The sequence below is a fragment of the Mirounga leonina genome, unplaced genomic scaffold (genome assembly GCF_011800145.1).
Source record: "Mirounga leonina isolate KUSES-001 unplaced genomic scaffold, KU_Mleo_1.0 Mir_93, whole genome shotgun sequence".
Taxonomy (NCBI): domain Eukaryota; kingdom Metazoa; phylum Chordata; class Mammalia; order Carnivora; family Phocidae; genus Mirounga; species Mirounga leonina.
In genome coordinates this window covers 24,707,147-24,723,898 of record NW_023270854.1, presented here as the reverse complement: position 1 = coordinate 24,723,898, position 16,752 = coordinate 24,707,147, and positions in this window count along the sequence as shown.

Genomic DNA, 16,752 nt, shown 5'->3' with positions numbered 1-16,752 from the left:
CCGCTTGGAGCTCGCCCCAGGCCTGGAGTCTCCACAGAGCTACACAGAGTTTCTGTCTCTTCTTGAGGCTCTGTCCTCAGCAATTCTGAACAAGCATCCACACCATCTTGTTTTCAGATGTGGTGTTGCATTACATATAACAGTTCCTAACAACCTACAAGTCTCATGCTTATCTGTGGCTGGGCTCCCGTTCTCTGGTCCTATTGTTCTGGGTTTCCGCCCCCTCTTTAAAAAAAACCATTCTTATCATGAAATAGGCAGAGATGAAAGTGTGTTTAAGACAGACGTACAACTGAATAAAGGATTATAAAGGAAATGCCCACAACCACCACACAGATCATGGGGCACCCAGACGCCGCCCCCGATCCCGGGGCCCCTTCTAGACCCAACCTCCTTCTGGCCACTCCCTCTGGAGGTGACTGCCATCCTGACTTCAAAAGTGATGGCTTCTTTGCTCTTCTTGGCATTTGTCCCACCACCGTTTGGTTTTGCCTGTTCGTGTCTCTCCTTTATTCCCCGGGTCAGGCTTGCTAGGCAAGGTCAAGGCCTTGTGTTTCCCAGGTGGGTCTCCTGGGCCCTGCCCCAGACCCCCTGCCTGTACCCTTGCTTCACCCTCCCAAGTGCTCTGCGGGCCCACCCCTCACCCCACGGAGAGAGCTCCCTGGCCTCCAGGCCCATCACCCAGGGGAGGGAATTCCTTCTCTGCTCCTCCCGAGCCGTACGCCTTGTGCAGGTGACTGACCGCTTCTGGCGTCCGTGTCTTCCCGATAAAGTGAGTTCTCAGGAGGACGGAAGGTGTTAGCGGCCGGCAAGCTTTTGGCCCAGTCCCTGGCATTTAGTAAACAGGACACAAACGTGGGCTTTTATTCTCAAAACTTCCCACCTCCCTGACTCGGCTGCTCCTACCCCGAGCGCTTGCTGGGCTTCTTCCTTCCTTCCCTGGCATGGCCCAGTACAAAGGCCTGGGCTTTTATGACGCCCCCTGTCCAGGGACTTGCTCCTCCGAGGCTCTTTGCTCACGCTCTATGCCTACATTCCGAAAGGCAAATACAGATCTCTGCCACGTATTGGGAAACTACTCCATGCAGGCTCTTTCTACACGTTATCTGTCATTCTTGCATCAAACAAAAGTAGATTGCAGCTCTGTTTTATAGATGAGCAATCTGAGGCTCACAGAGGTGAAGGGATTTTGGCCAAGGTCATGGAGTTGGGAAGTGACAGAGCTGGGAGTCAAATCAAAGCGGGAGGATCCATCCAGCAGGGCTCCAAGGAGGCAGCCGTAAACCACTGACCACGGATCCCGAGGGCTCTGGAAGGCCCTCGTGCGTCCTAGCCCTTCCAGGAAGTCAGGCACTAGACAACATCCGGAGTATACATCACCCTGGGTCCCCAGCCTCCCCCAGGCCTGGGCCTATCCCAAGGCGGGTGCCCCCATCTGACCCAGGAGCATGAACAGAGGAGAGGGGCACACACAGGCAGCTAACCTCGGCTGAGCACCTTGTGTGTGCTGGAACATATGGGAGGTGCCTTGCAAACATTCATTTTACTTGTTTTTCACAACTCTGTGAGATAGGTGGTATCTACCCCCATCTTATTTTTTTTAAAGACTTTATTTATTTATTTTGACAGAGAGAGAGACAGCAAGAGAGGGAACACAAGTAGGGGGAGTGGGAGAGGGAGAAGCAGGCTTCCCGCGGAGCAGGGAGCCCGATGCAGGGCTCGATCCCAGGACCCTGGGATCATGACCTGAGCCGAAGGCAGACGCCCAACGACTGAGCCACCCAGGCGCTCCAAGATTTTCTTATTTTTGAGTAATCTCTACACCCAACATGGGGCTCGAACTCACAACCCTGAGATCAAAAGTCACACGTTCTATCAACCCAGCCAGTCAGGTGCCCCAAGACTTTTAATCCATGAGCATGGGATATCTTTCCATTTATTCCAATCTTTAAAATTTCTTTCAACAATATTTTATAGTTTTCAGAGTACATTTGTTCTATTAAATTTAATCCTTAGTCTTTTATTCTTTTCAATGCTGTTGTAAGTGGAATTGCTTTCCTAATTTCATTTTGTGTTGTTCCTTGCTAGCGTACAGAAATAAAGTGGATTTTTGCATATTGATTTTGTATCCTGCAAACTCGCTGAATTGTTTACCAGTTCAAATAGCTTTTTGATGGATTCTGTAGGATTTTCTATACACAAGATCTTGTCTTCTGCAGATAGAGGTAGTTGTATTTCTTCCTTCCATGTCTTTTCTTGCCTTGTCACTCTGGCTGGAACGTCCAGCACAAGGTTGAACAGAAGTCATGGTGGCAGCGGTCCCTGTCTTGTTCCTGATCTTAGGGGGAAAGCCTTCAACATTTCACGATGAAGCACAATGTCTGTGGTGGACTTCTCATAGAAATCTGTTATCAGGTTGAGGAAGTTCCAATCTATTCCTTATTTTTTGACTGTGTTTATGATAGGAAGTTTTAAGATATGGTATCATAAGAATGGTTAAGAAATGGCAAGAGGACCAGCTGATTTGCTCGCTACCTAGGGAACTCAGGGCCACCTGCCCCACTCTTTGCCTCCCTTCCCCACTCCCCCCTAGGAGGGAAGCTGTCTGGGTCCTCAGAATCCACTCAAGTCTCAGGATGGGAGGGCTCTGTCTCCATGAATATACCCCCTGCAAAGACAGAAAACATCATCGCGCTGAGGCTCTCTGGGCTCGGACAGGGCCTTCTTCCTCCTGCTGTGCGATTGGACACAAGCTGAAACCCCGTTCTCCCACTTCCCTGGTCCCCAGGAGAGGCCCCATTCTTCTGGGGCGACTCATGCGCCCCACCCGCTCAGCTGTCACGCCTGGGCTCCTGGGGCCTAATGAAGATAATGAGACCAAGGAGGTATTTATGGCGCGTCTTCCTGGAGGAACCTCATGGCTTCCCAGCCATGACCTCACTGCTCATGGGAACAGCCTCGGGTGCACCAGGCGGGTACCAACTCGCAGGAGGAGGAAACTGAGGCCCAGGAGGGAGAGGGTTCACCCAAAGATGCTGCCCTGAGGGCCACAGGGTTCTGGGGAAAGAGAAGCCTCTCTCCTCCCCCCTTCACCAAAGCCATGGAAGTCAGAACAAAGATGCATTTAGGCCCGTCTACTCCTAGTATGGATCTGGGTGCATCTGGTCTCCACCCTCCCCTGCCTGCACGCCCCTCCCTGTCTTCAGATCCATTCATGGGGCCAGCGCACCAGCACCTGCCTGGCCGAGCATCATCGAGGAAACCAAGGAAAGGCTTTGCCCTCATGCTCAGGGAGCCTGAGGGGCGGAGCAAGCCAGCAAGGCCAGAGAGGGGACAGAGGCGGGGGTGGGGGTGGGGGGGTGGGGGGGGCTGGGGGTTGTGAAGCCCTAAGGGGCCTTGATCTGGGGCTTTGGAGGAGGGGCAGGCCTTCTGTGCCCTGAAGCCCTGGTGCCCACTCAGCCGGCCGCAAATGGGCAAAGGGGCCTTTGGCCGGTGCTGTCGCTCCCCGGCCCCTGCCAATGGCCCTGTTCAGGGTTAGGGGAGAGGCAGAGACCTCCCCCGCTTTATATCAAGGACCACCATCCACCAGCTCGGGGCGGCTTGGCAGTCAGGGGCTGGTAGGCCCCGGGAATGCCCGTGTCTCCTTAGCAGTGCCCAGCAGGCCTCTGAGCCAGGGGCTGACCCCGCCCCTCACACCCTGCACAGATCAACAGCTCAGGGGCCCAGGCTACCTGCCGGCTGGGCCAGTTCTCGGGCAGTGAGGCCTCTCCCTCCCTGGGGCCCTGACCTGGCTCATCCTCACCCCCCACCTGAGCTCAGGCTGCGGCGGCCCTGGCTGCCTGGCCCTGGAAAAATGGTTCCATCTACTGAGCAACCCCCTTCCCGTGCTCTTCGTGCATTATCTCAATTAACCCCGCGGAAGCCTTCCGAGGTGGATGCTTTCATTAAAGCCCTGTCACAGATGGGAGAGGGAGATCTAGGGAGGGCACATCCTTGCCCAAGGTCACAGACCTGGTAAATGACAGAGCAGGAAGCTGCTCCCTCAGCACCTGTTCGCTGTGTTCCAAGGCCCCACCAGCACCCTCCCTCGCCCCCACACTTCCTGGCCCAGCGGAGGGGGAGTCGGCGTGTCTGTGGCTGGTGGGGAGCTTTGAGGCTGGGGTCCTCTGCTGTGGGAGCTGACATTACTTCTGTGGCCCCACCTTACTCCTCAGGTCAGAGGGGTGGGGCACAGCTCTGGCCGTGGTCAGGGGGGCTACGTGGGAGGGAAACCCCACCTGCCCAGGAGCTGGTGCTCCGCGTGCATGATGGGCCAGCCAGCTCCTGGGGTGGGGTCCTTGGGAAGGGACCGCTGCGGGGGCACACGGTACCCCCACCTGCCATCAGGCACCAGCCTGCAGAGGGCCCAGCCTGGCCTGGAGGGGAGCAGAGGTGCAGGGGACAGCAGGGGGAGTGAGCCAGGAGTCCTGGGCAGAGGCTGGGCCATCTGCTGCCTAGCCCTCGGCGGCCCTGACAGGCTGGGTGACCTGGGACCAGCCCTTCCCTCTCAGGGCTGCGACCACAGCTGCGAAGTACCACCTTCCCTTGAGTACACCCAGCCAGGGTCCCCCCCACTCCCTCTCCTGGGACGTCCCCTGGTCCCATGACATGAGCATACATCTTGGCTGCAGGTGTGCATGTGTGTGTGAGCGTGTGTGACGTGTGAGAGTGAGTGTGAGTGCGCGTGCACCGAGTATGTCTGGGAGCTTGGGGGTGAGTTAAGACAGCGGTCTCCAATAGTCTCCAAACCAGCCACCGTGCCCCAGCCAGCTTCCCCCTTCCTGTAATTGTTGAGGGTGAAGGAGCAGCTCCCCAGTCAGCACCAGGGAGTGACCAGCATGAGTGCCCCCACATGAGGGGGTGTGTCAGACGGGAGGGCAGGCAGAGCCCACCAAGCTGCTCGGGCTCTAAATCTTCACCCCCAGCCCCTCAAGCCTCTTCCCCAGGGGCCCCCGTACAGCCGCAGGGGTCGGGGCCGTGAGGAGAGCACGCAGAGCCGCCCACCCCGGACCACCACCCTACATCGTCCCCACTCCGAATACAAGGTCCCCGGGGGGGCCTTGCTGTGGTCTGGCCATGAAGCCTGATGACCCGCGGGGCCCCCAGGGTGACGCCTCACCCGCATCCCCTGGTCCTGGGCTGCTCTGCTCTCCAAATCCCCTGAATTTCTGAGGGCCCAGCTGGTCTGGAGTCATCCTTCCAGCCTCTGGGGAGATGGCTTCGGAAATCCGAGTCCGGGCCTGTCCCTATTCCAGTAGTTTCCCACATGTGCACGGATGCTTTCTCCCCACCACGAAGTCACAGGTCTGGAAACTGTCTCTTCATCTTCTCCGCTCGCCCCCAAACGGCCCGCCTCCCTCACCGACAGCCGCTTCTCCTCTGGCCCGAGTCCCACCACTTCTGAAAGATGGGGCGCAGCTCTGGAGTGGGGGTGCTGGGTCGAGCCCCTGCGGCCCCCCGGTGACCCTCTCACAGCCTTGGTTCCCCCCGGAAGCTGTGGCCAGCCTGTCTGGGCCAGGGCTGGGGGACGCTGGATGACTTTACAGCAACAGTGAGCAGCTCCATGCCAAGTAGCTGGGGGCTCAGCGCGCACGGGTCCTGCCCCTTCCCCACTCTCCATTCCCAGGGCGGACCCAGTGGCCATCAGTGCTCAGCTGCACCTGCCTTCACGAGGGCCCCTGCAAGCCTGGGGACGGGGCCTCGGTAGGGCCACACAACTCACCTGTGCCAAGCCACATCCCTGCTCAGAACCCTCCGGGGTGGATTTGTCACCTATACCGGGCTAGTGCCACCACCAGCCAGACTCTGACTTCCTTCCCCTTCACCCCAGAGCTTCCCTAAGCACCCCCACCCCCCCAGGGGAAGACAGCCCCTGCCCTTCCCCCTCTCCGTCACGATGCACCGAGTCCCCCCCCTCTCCACGGGGGCCCACCAGGCTCCTGGCTTCTCTTTCAAGTGGAGGGGACAAAAGGAGGGAGGGGACCTGAAGGCCAGAAGGAGATGCAGGCGCCCTCCCACCTGTTCCAGTGCCCAGGTCAAGGCGGGTAAGCTCTCGGAAACATGAGCTCAGCGGCCACAGCACAGGGAGGGGCAGGGACCGTGGTGGACACGACCCATGACCTCACCTCTTCTGGCTCCGGGCTGCAGCCCTGCCCACCTCTGGAGAATTCCGTGACTCAGGTAAGAGGGGTGGGGCCTTGCCAAAGTCCCAGAGCCAAGGTCACACCGCCCTGCCACACTATCCCTGCTGCATCTATAGGAGATACGTAACAGAACTACCCGGCTGAGGGAGCAGCCTCGTCAGGGGGACAAAGAGGGGAAGCCAGGAGGGGCCCAGAGGGGACTTTGGGCAGTTTGGGGGCCTGGGGAGTCGGAAGCCACAAGCTCCTACCTGATTCAGCCTACAGGATGGGGAGTCTAGGGAGTAGCTCAGGAAGGCAGGGGGTGGGGAGCAGGGCCTGGGCCTCAGGGGCTTCCTAGCAGATGGGAGGCAACACTCAGGGCAGTCAAGTACATTTGCATGGGTTGTGCACTGCTTAACTCCAGGGGGCACCCAAAACACACAGACTTTGATATGATGACGACTTCATTCTCTCTTTTTCACACGCATCCACACACAAACACGTGTGTGCACACACCCATTCACATGGCAGCTGGAGAGTGACTTCACGTCGATGTCCTTATGTGCACACATTTCCTCTGCCCTGTTTAAAGACGGCAGCGGCAGAGTAAGGGTGTGACTGTGGTATGGACTCCATTAATGAGAGGAACGGGTTTAGAATGGAAGAACTGAATTGACCCCTTTCCTGGGCCTGCTCTGGGTTCCCACAGTCAAAATTACCATCACAACCCTCACTAGGACTCCTTGGGGCCAGGCTTGGGGCCACTGGCCTCCTTTGGCCCAGGCCCTGGCTGAGCAGAGCCACTTTCCATCTCCAGGACTTTTCTCTTGCCTTTGTGCCAACAGGGCCCTTCCTCAGTGTCCCCCAGCCAGACTCTGAGGCACCACCGAAATGTGACCTCGCATGGGGCAGCTGCCCTGGGCCTTGAAGGGTCTCATGCCAGCCAGCCCCCTCCACCCCACCTGAGACTACAGTCTCCCTCTTCCCCTAACCTGTAGATACAGAGCCCCTGTTCCCCGTTACTCTGTCTCGCCGGCCCCGCCCTGGCTCTGATTCTGAGTGTGTGGATGGCGGCCGGTAGCCTTTCTGCAGCAGAGGATGGAAATGTCCTCGAGCGTGTCCCTGGGGTCTGGTGCTGCCCCCACCGGGCACCCCACTGGACGGGCAGTCCGTCCCCAGTCAACAAATTCACGAGAAAGACACACAAGGGCAGGAACAACGGTGTCAAAGAAACAAGGCAGAAGAGCGACCGGGAGGAGGGTCGAGCGGGAGGAGCCTCTTCAGGCAGGGTGGGCCAGGGAGGAGGTGGCCGTCAGAGGACCAAGATGGAGAACGGCCCCGCAGGGGACTCGGAGAAGCCCCCGGGAGGCCATTGGGGCGGGCGCTGCGTCTGAGCGTAGTTCCAGGGAAAGAGGGGTCCAGCTTCCCAGGCCAGAGCTGGAGGATGGTGGGGCTCTGTCCTGGGTGTGAGTGTTGGTGTAAGCATGTGTGTGGGAGCGGGGGCACTGCCTGGGGTGCCCAAGAGAAGAAGGAAGCAAGTCAAGGGAGTTAAAAGTGAAGGGGTTGAAGTGGGACCACAGTGGGGACAAACTCCTTCATACGCCTCAGAATGTGACCACATTGACCCTTGGACAACGCAGGGTCCGGGGCACCGACCCCCATGCTGTTGAAAATCCGATTGATTTTAGAGAGAGCGAGAGCACGAGCAGGGGGCGCAGAGGGAGAGAGACAGAATCCCGAGCAGACTCTGCACCCAGCGCAGAAGCCAACGCGGGGCTCGATCTCACGACCTGAGCCGAAACCAAGAGTTGGACGCCTAACCGACTGTGCCACCCAAGCGCCCCGAAAATCTGCCTGCAGCTTTTGACACCCCCCCCCACCCACCCAGAGACCTAACTACTTCATAGCCTCCTGTTGCTGGAAGCCTTACTGGGAACAGAAACAGTCAACTAGCACATAGTTTGTATGTTCTTTGTATTATACACTGTATTCTCACAATGAAATAAGCTGGAGAAAAGAAAACGTTAAGAGAATCCTGAGGAAGAGAAAATACATTTACAGTACAGGGCTGCTCTGTAAAAACTCTGTGTTTAAGTACACCGGGGGGGTTCAAACCCGTGGGCACTGTATTTGGAGACAGGGTCTTTGAAGAGGTAATTAAGGTAAGATTGGGGTGGGCCCTAAGCCAATATAACTGGTGTCTTTAGAAGAAGGGGTTAGGATGCAGACAAGAGCACACACGGAGCGAGGACCGTGAGAGGACACAGGGAGAAGGCCACCATCTGCAAGCCAAGGAGAGAGGCCTCGGGAGAAACCAGTCCTGTGGACACCTTGACCTTGGACTTCCAGCCTCCAGACTGTGAGAAAATAAATGTCCGTGGCTTAAGCCCCTTAGTCTGGTATTTATTATGGCGGCCAGAGAACACCAGTACATCTGGGTTCAAAGTTGGGACAGGAGAAGGCGCACGTAAGTGCTGGGGGAGGTGGTGCATGGTGGTGATTTCAGATTAGGCTGCGCTTCCTACCCCCCACCCCTGGCGGTGAGGCCTCCGGGTCTGCCCGCCCCCTGCGTCGCCTGGCTCTGAAGCGCTGCCCTCTCCCCCCCAATTCCCGAAGGCTCGGCTCCTTTGCAAAACACCGTGACCTGGCAATGAGCCCGGTGGCTCTTTGGGCAACACCCCCCCAGCCCACCCGTGTCCCAGGATGCCCGGGCAGCAATCGCCCCCACCAAAGATGCCCAGACACATGTGTGCGCGAACACAGACACGCGCACACATACGCCAATATGTCATCTATTAAAATTCCAGTTTTACAAACTTGTTTTAAAATTGCCCAAAGGACATGGAAAATAGCCCTGCTTTGAAGATGTGTGCATTCTGGAATGGCCGCCTCAGCTGACATCTGGTTTCCCGGTCTCTGGACGGAGGGGGGGCGGGCTGAGTCTGGGCTTCCTGGGGGCGGGGTGGTGGGGGTGTGGGTGGGGGATGGGCTGGTCTGAAGGTGTCTGCACCCACCCGGATGCCCCTCCCTCTGCCCGCGCCCGATCCGGCTGGGGGCTTGCACTGACGTGCGGCTGGAGGGGTGCAGATGGTAGCTGGGCCTAGGCCTGGGAGGGCCTGGAGGGGCCAGGCCTGGTGCAGCCAGGGGCTTGGTGGAAATGTCCCTGTGTGGGACCCTCCTTCCAGGCTGTCCTCCACCCCTACGCACTCGGGAGCACTGCTGGTTGGCGGCCTTGGCAAAGAAACACCTTCCGCAGTCCCTGTCCCCTGACATCCCTTGCCCAGCAGCCCCCTGCCGGCAGCTGCCGCCCGGCATGCGCCTCTGAGGCTGGGTCTCCCCACACTCGGCGGGGCAGCGGAGGGGCTGGGGCGGCCGCAGACGCAGGCAGGAGCGAGAGCCTGCTCCATTTTTGGGTCTCGGTCTCCTGTCTGTCTCATGCGGATGACCTCCGGCTGCGCCGAGGGACCGAGGGCCATCCCGACAGCAGTTTGGCCCGCCCGGAGTTCTGGGAGGAAGATGCCATTTGGCAGGGGCAGGGCACCCCCCGCGCCGCCCCCCGCAAAGACCTCCTGGGGTGGCAGGGCTGTGGTTGAGTCATGGGAGCCCAGGAAGGGAGAACGCGGGCTGGGCTGGGCTGGAATGGCTTCCTGGAGGAGGCTGGCTTTAAACTGGGTCAACTGGGCGAGGCCTCAGCAGAAGCAGCCAGGACGCATGCTCAGCCTTGGCCCCGTGCAGGGCTTCTGCCGCTCCCTGTACCCCCCACTTGCGAGATCGACAGCCCCTGACAAGGTCCCGCCAGGCCAGGCTCTGGGCAGAGCTTTCTGGGGCTTAGGGGCTCCCCCGCCCCTCCCCCATCTCCTCAACACGCCCTCGGGGAAATTCCGCCTGTGATGCTGTCATCCAGGCGAATTCCGGTCAGAACCAACATTGCCGGCAGCCTGCTGGTGGCAGCTGCCACCACCAAGCCCCCTGCCACCCGTGAAGCCCCCGCTGCCCGGGCACTTCTTGCCTTTCCTCTCCAATGTTCCCGCAGCCCTGCTCCCGACTGGCTGATCCTCCCGTTCCGGCCCCCGGACCAAGGCCCCGGGGAGATCCGGCGACAGGGTCTCTCCAGGGCAGCCACGGGACCACACTGATCTCGGCCGCAGCTGCAGTGGCCCTCGTGGGAGCAGTGTGTGTGGGTGTCCGCTTTTGCCGGTGGCACCCCCCAGGCCTCAGCCCCCGCCGGGCACCCGTGGTCCCAGGTGCACGGCCTCCCTTCTCCTGCCCCGCTGTCCGCGGGGGCTTCCAGATGCCGGCGTGGCCACAGGCGCTCTTCTGGTGTTGCCCGGAGGACCTTCCGTGGCTAGTGGGGTCGGGGCCCTGATGGCAACTCTGGGGGCACCAGTGTCGCTGGGCTGCCTGGCCAAAACGACTTCTGAGCCTGGCCTGGCAGGGGGGCAGGAACTGCAGGGGGAAGACAAGGCGGGGAAGGGTAGTCCAGGCAGAGAGCGGGAGCAGAGATGACCGGGTGAGTAAGGGACAGCCTTGGGGACTGAAGCTAGAGGCATCCACAGGGCATCTCCCTTTCCAGCCCTGGCCCCCAGCGTAAATGAAACCAAGGGTCGCCCAGGGCTCCTGTGGGACCATCAGCCCTAAACACCCCCATGTTCTGGAGTGGGGGCAGTGTTGAGGCCAACATAAGGCTAGGAGCCCGTGAGGCTCTGGGGGCCAAGCTGGGAGCCTGGAGACCCTCCTAGGCTGGGGGCTCCTTCACGTTATCCCCTAGAAAGTTCTTGGGTTCCCCAGCCAGGCCGGTGGGCCCCCTAAGGAGCCAGGCTGGGCTGGGCTGGGGAAGTTGTGCTATGGTGAGGACAGATGTTTCCAGTTTGAGGCTGGGGTTGGCATAAAGTGTTTGTTCCCTACCAAATCCTGTTTCCTATTAAGCGGACTCTGGGAGATGGGGAAGCCGCCATTCGTTCATGCAGCCTGTGTGTGGGAGCCCTGATGAGGATGGGGCTGCGGATGCTGTGGGGGCACCACCCTCCACACCTCCTGTGCTTCCATAGGCTTTTGTCCTGGGAACTGTCCCTGGGCTCCTGAGCAGCCTTATCCAACTGGAGGGTCTGAGAGCTGGGACTCAAGAGCCCTGGATGGGGGTTCTCGGGGGAAACCTGGCTCTGGCCCTTCCCTCTGCCCTGATCATAGCTTATCTGTTGGTTATGTCTACCCTGCTTCCCACTCCCTTCTTCCTAAAGGAGCCTGATTTATATTCTGGTGTTCACTCTCCTCCACACAGCTGATCCAGCCGGGCTCCAGATCCTGATTAGTTTGCTGTGATGGTTTAGGAATGGGTGTGGGAAGCAGGCTTGGGCATGGAAATGTTAGGGGACTTCTGGGAGAGGAGCTCCACTCCCAAACTGTGCCCTAGATGCCTTGATGCAACACCAGGAACTGGGCAACCTCCTTGTGACTATGAGGGGAGCCAGCCAGAGGGTGTCAAAGCTACAGACAGGCAGAGTTGGTGTCCTTAAGATGGTGTTGGGTTGCTGTATTAGCTTTCTCTGGGACTTCCTATCATGTGAAATAATACTAGCTATTATTTATTAGTGCTTATCATGTTTTAGAAACTGTACTAAATGCTGGCATTATTCAACAAATATTTCTTTTAAACATTTGATTTTAGAGGGGGAAAGAGAGAGAGCGAACGGTGGGGGGAGGGACAGAGGGAGAGATTCTCAAGCAGACTCCTTGCCAATCACAGAGCCTGACGTGGGGCTCAATCTCACAACCCTGACATCATGACCTGAGCTGAAATCGAGAGTCGGACGTTTAACCAACTGAGCCACCCAGGCGCCCCATTCAACAAATATTTCTGGAGGTCAGGTACTGTTTTAGGTGTGGGATGCAGACACGAAATCCCTGTCCTCAGAGAATTTATTTTCTCCATGCCTTTTTTTTTTTTTTTTTAAGATTTTATTTATTTATTTTGACAGAGAAAGACACAGCAAGAGAGGGAACACAAGCAGGGGGAGAGGGAAAAGCAGGCTTCTCATGGGATCATGACCTGAGCCGAAGGCAGATGCTTAACGACTGAGCCACCCAGGCTCCCCTATATTCTCCATGCTTTAAATATTATCTCACTTAAGACTCAATAGCGTGAGGTAAAACGACAGCGGCCACAGTTGGGCTCAGGCAGCGCACTCCCACCCCGAGTGAAGCCTTTAGCTTCACTGTCCAGGTTTCCTGCAGCCGGGGCTCTGCATGCAGCCGGCTTTCCCCAAGCAGAGCCAATCAATTGGCTGATGCTGAGCGGGGAGTGAGCGTTGGGTAGCAGGTGCACGGGCATTAGGGCAATGTGCTGGTGCTTGCTTCCTCTGGGGGAGCTATGGGCAGTTAGTGACTGGTCTCTAGCTGCGTGGATGGGTGCTGAGTGCTGGGTTGGGCAGCAGATAAGCTGCCTCAGTCCTGGGAGCAGTTGGGTATTTCTCCTGGCTGAGCAGGATCCAGGAGATCCTGGTCTACCCCAAAATTTGGTAGCTACCTAATACCCAGAAGTAAGTCCCTTTCTGCCTAAATTAGCTCAAGTAAATTATATGATTACTGTAAATAACATCACGTAAAATGTGCCATCGACTTTAGAGGAGGTGGTTGGGTGGTAGATGATGAGAATCCACCCGTGGTGGGTGAAAAGCTGGAGTCCTTCATTACTCACTGGGAAAATATCAGGCCAAATTGGTTCCTCCTGTGCTTCGGAACAAGACCACAATCAGATGTCAGGCTGAGTGCAGGAACGGGATGGGGCTTTGGGATTATCGTCTTTGAGGAGGGTGTATGGTGCTCTGTGCGTGGGGAAAGACCGTGTGGATGTTGGATAGGCAAAGGGAGGAATTAGGTGGAATCCTCCTGCATCCCAGATGCAATAGCAATGTCGAGCCTCCCAATCCATGAACCTCCTACCTTCCACCTATTTAGGTTTTTCATTTCAGTCACTTTTTTTTTTAGATTGATCTCTGAGTACCTAATGGATTTCTGTGTATATGGGTTTTAAATATTTATTTGAGAGAGACGGCATGCGCACGCAGGGATGAGGGACAGAAGGAGACGGAGAATCTGGAGCAGACTCCCCGCTGAGCACGGAGCCCAACACAGGGCTCAGCCCCACCACCCTGAGACCATGACCGGAGCTGAAATCAAGAGTCAGACGCTTAACTGACTGAGCCACCCAGGCGCCCCTGGATTTTCGTTTCTTAATTTTTTATTTTTTCCTAGTGGATTTTTAAAATTCTATTGTAGACGGTACATTTTTAACATTTCATTTTTTTTTTTTTTTTTTAAAGATTTTATTTGACAGAGAGAGACACAGTGAGAGAGGGAACACAAGCAGGGGGAGTGGGAGAGGGAGAAGCAGGCGGGGCTCGATCCCAGGACTCTGGGACTACGACCCGAGCCGAAGGCAGACGCTTCACCAACTGAGCCACCCAGGTGCCCCTCATTTTCTGTTTGTTGTCGGCATATAGAAATGCTAGTGATTTTTGTTTATGATCTGGTATCTGGAAACCTTGCTAAGTCTACCAGTTTATTGGTAGATTCTTTTAGATTATCTACATAATCATGTCATCTGAAAATAATGACAGTTTATTTTCTTCCCATCCAATCTTTTTTTTTTTTTTTTTTTAACATTATTGCACTGGGCTAAGACCTCAGGTACTATTTTCCCCCAACATGCAATGAGGTCGAAAGAATTTTACGGTGGACACCTGTATATCCATGATCTAGATTTTACCCAGTTTACCATAGATGTATTCTATCATACATCTATCCATCCTTCTATCCATCCATCAATCCATCCTTTTTTTTCTTTTTGTGATGCATTTCAAAGTAGTTGCAGGCATCAGTACTTCTCCCCTAAATGCTATGGAGTACATATCATTACCTAGTACTGTTTTTTGGGTTTTTTTTAGATTTATTTATTTTAGAGAAAGAGAGCACATGAGCTCGAGTGGATGGAGGGGCCGGGGGTGGGGGGGAGAGAACTTCAAGCTGACTCCTTGCTGAGCATGGCACAGGGCTCCATCTCAGGACCCTGAGATCATGACCTGAGCTGAAACCAAGACTCTGACACTCAACTGACTGAGCCACCCAAGCGCCGCTACCTAGTACTGCTTTGAATACGTGTGTTCTTGGACATCTTTTTCTTGCTCCCAATCTTAGGAGGGAAGTTATTGATATTTTTTTTTTTAAAGATTTTATTTATTTATTTGAGAGAGAGAGCACATGAGAGGGGGGAGGGCCAGAGGGAGAAGCAGACTCCCTGCCGAGCAGGGAGCCCGACGCGGGACTCGATCCAGGGACTCCAGGATCATGACCTGAGCCGACGGCAGTCGCTTAACCGACTGAGCCACCCAGGCGCCCAAGTTATTGATATTTTAAGTAGGATGCGCTCACTCTAGGTTTTTTGTGACTATCTTTATCAGAATGACATTTCCTTGTTTTTCTAGTTTGCTAAACATTTATATCATCCAATGACTGCTGAATTTTATAAATTTTATAAAAAGTTTTTTTGCATCTATTATCATTTACTTCTCCGCCTTTATTCTGTTAATGTGAAGGACTCTAATTTTTGAGTGATAATCCAATTTAATCATGATGTATTTTTACATATTGCTTTTTATAACTTGCTGGTTTTTGTTTGCTAACATTTTGTTTAGATTTTTTACATCTATAATGATGAGAGAAACTGGCATGCAATTTTCATTTCCTATACTGTTTTTGTCAAATGTTTTATATATAAGGATATACTAGTCTCTTAAGATGAATTTGGAGGTTTTCTATTATCTAGAAGAGTCTATGTAAGATTGGCATTATTTTTCTCTAAGATGTTGGCTGAATTCACTGGCGATGCTATCTGGGCCCGTAAATTGCCTTGTGAGATTTAAATTATGGATTCAACTTAGGCAATAAATGTAGGATGATCCCAATTTTCAAGATTTCAAGAAAACCACTATAAAAAAAAATTTGTTCATTTTATCCAAAGTTTAAAAATGGCTTTATTGAGGCATAACTGACATACGAAAACTGCACATGGGTAAAGTGTACAATTTGATTAGTTTTGACATATGTATATACTCCTGAAGCATCTCTACAGTCAGGGTTGTTCCATCTATGGGGCGCCTGGCTGCTCAGTTGGTGGAGCAGGGGACTCTTGATCTCAGGGTTGTGGGTTTGAGCCCCACTCTGGGTGTAGAAACTACTTTTAAAAAAAGATTGTTCCATCTAAATTTAAAATTTAGTAGTATTCATAATGTCCTCTTAAATATTTTTAATGTCTGATTTGAAGTAATTTGCTCATCTTCACTTCTGATACTGGCTATTTCTCTGTTCCCCCTCCCTCCCACCCTTTCTCCTTCCTTCTTGACTGGTCTTATTACAGAGTTGTCAAACTTCTCAGTCCTTTTATTTTAAAATATTATATTTACTTGAGAGAGAGAGAGAGTGTGAGAGCACATGGGGGGGGGGAGGGAGGCAGAGGGAGAGGGAGAAGCAGACTTACCCTGAGCAGGGAGCCCAATGTGGGGCTCCATCCCAGGACCCTGAGATCATGACCTGAGCCGAAGGCAGACGCTTAACCGACTGAGCCACCCAGGCACCCCTTCTTAGTCCTTTTAGAGAGCTTTTTAAAATTTTTCTTGATTTCTTTTATTCCCCTTATTGTATATTTGTGTTCTATATTTTGGCTTTTGTTTTGGGTTTCATTCACGTTGTTTTTTTAAATTTTGAGGTGGTTGCTTGATTTTCAGCCTTTCTTCTTTTCTAACATATGCATTTTAAGTATAAGCAGAGTTTTAGTTGCAATTCACAAGCTTTTTTCCTCCATAGGTTTTGATATGTGGTATTCTTATTATTCAGTTCAAAATATTTCAAGTTTCCATTATGATTTCTTCCTTGACAAATGGGTTATTTAAAATCTGTTCGACTTCCAAATATATGAGGATCATCAAATTGTCTTTTTGTAATTGATTTCCAGCTTAATTGCATTGTGTTTGGAGAACATATTTCATGTGAATTAATTCTTTTGAAGTTTGTTGAGACTTGTTTTATAGCTCAACATACAAATTTTGGCATATGTGCCACTTGCGTTTGAAAAGTGTGTTGTTGAGTGTAGTGTTCTACGTGTATCCATTTGGCCAAGTTTGTTAATTGTGTTGCTTAAATTTTGTATAACTTGAGTTTTATATACCTTTTTAAATCAGCTACTGAAATAGGTGTGTTAAGATCTTACTATATCATTGCATATTTGCCTAAATTTCCTACTTCTATCAACTTCGATGTATTTTGAGATTATATCGCTAGTGCATAAAAATTTAGAATTATCGCTTTCTGATAATTGAACAGACCCTTTTTATTTCTAATAATGCTTTTTTTTTTTTGCCTTAAAGTTTAATATTAATATATCTACACCAGTTTCCTATGCTTACTGTTTGCTGGGTATATATTTCTTCATCCTTTTGAAATTTCTAAATTCATGTTTCAAAAAGTATCTCTTGTAAATGGCATAGGATTTTTATTTTTTTAATTCATTAAAAAAATTTCTTATTTTAAGTAAACTTGA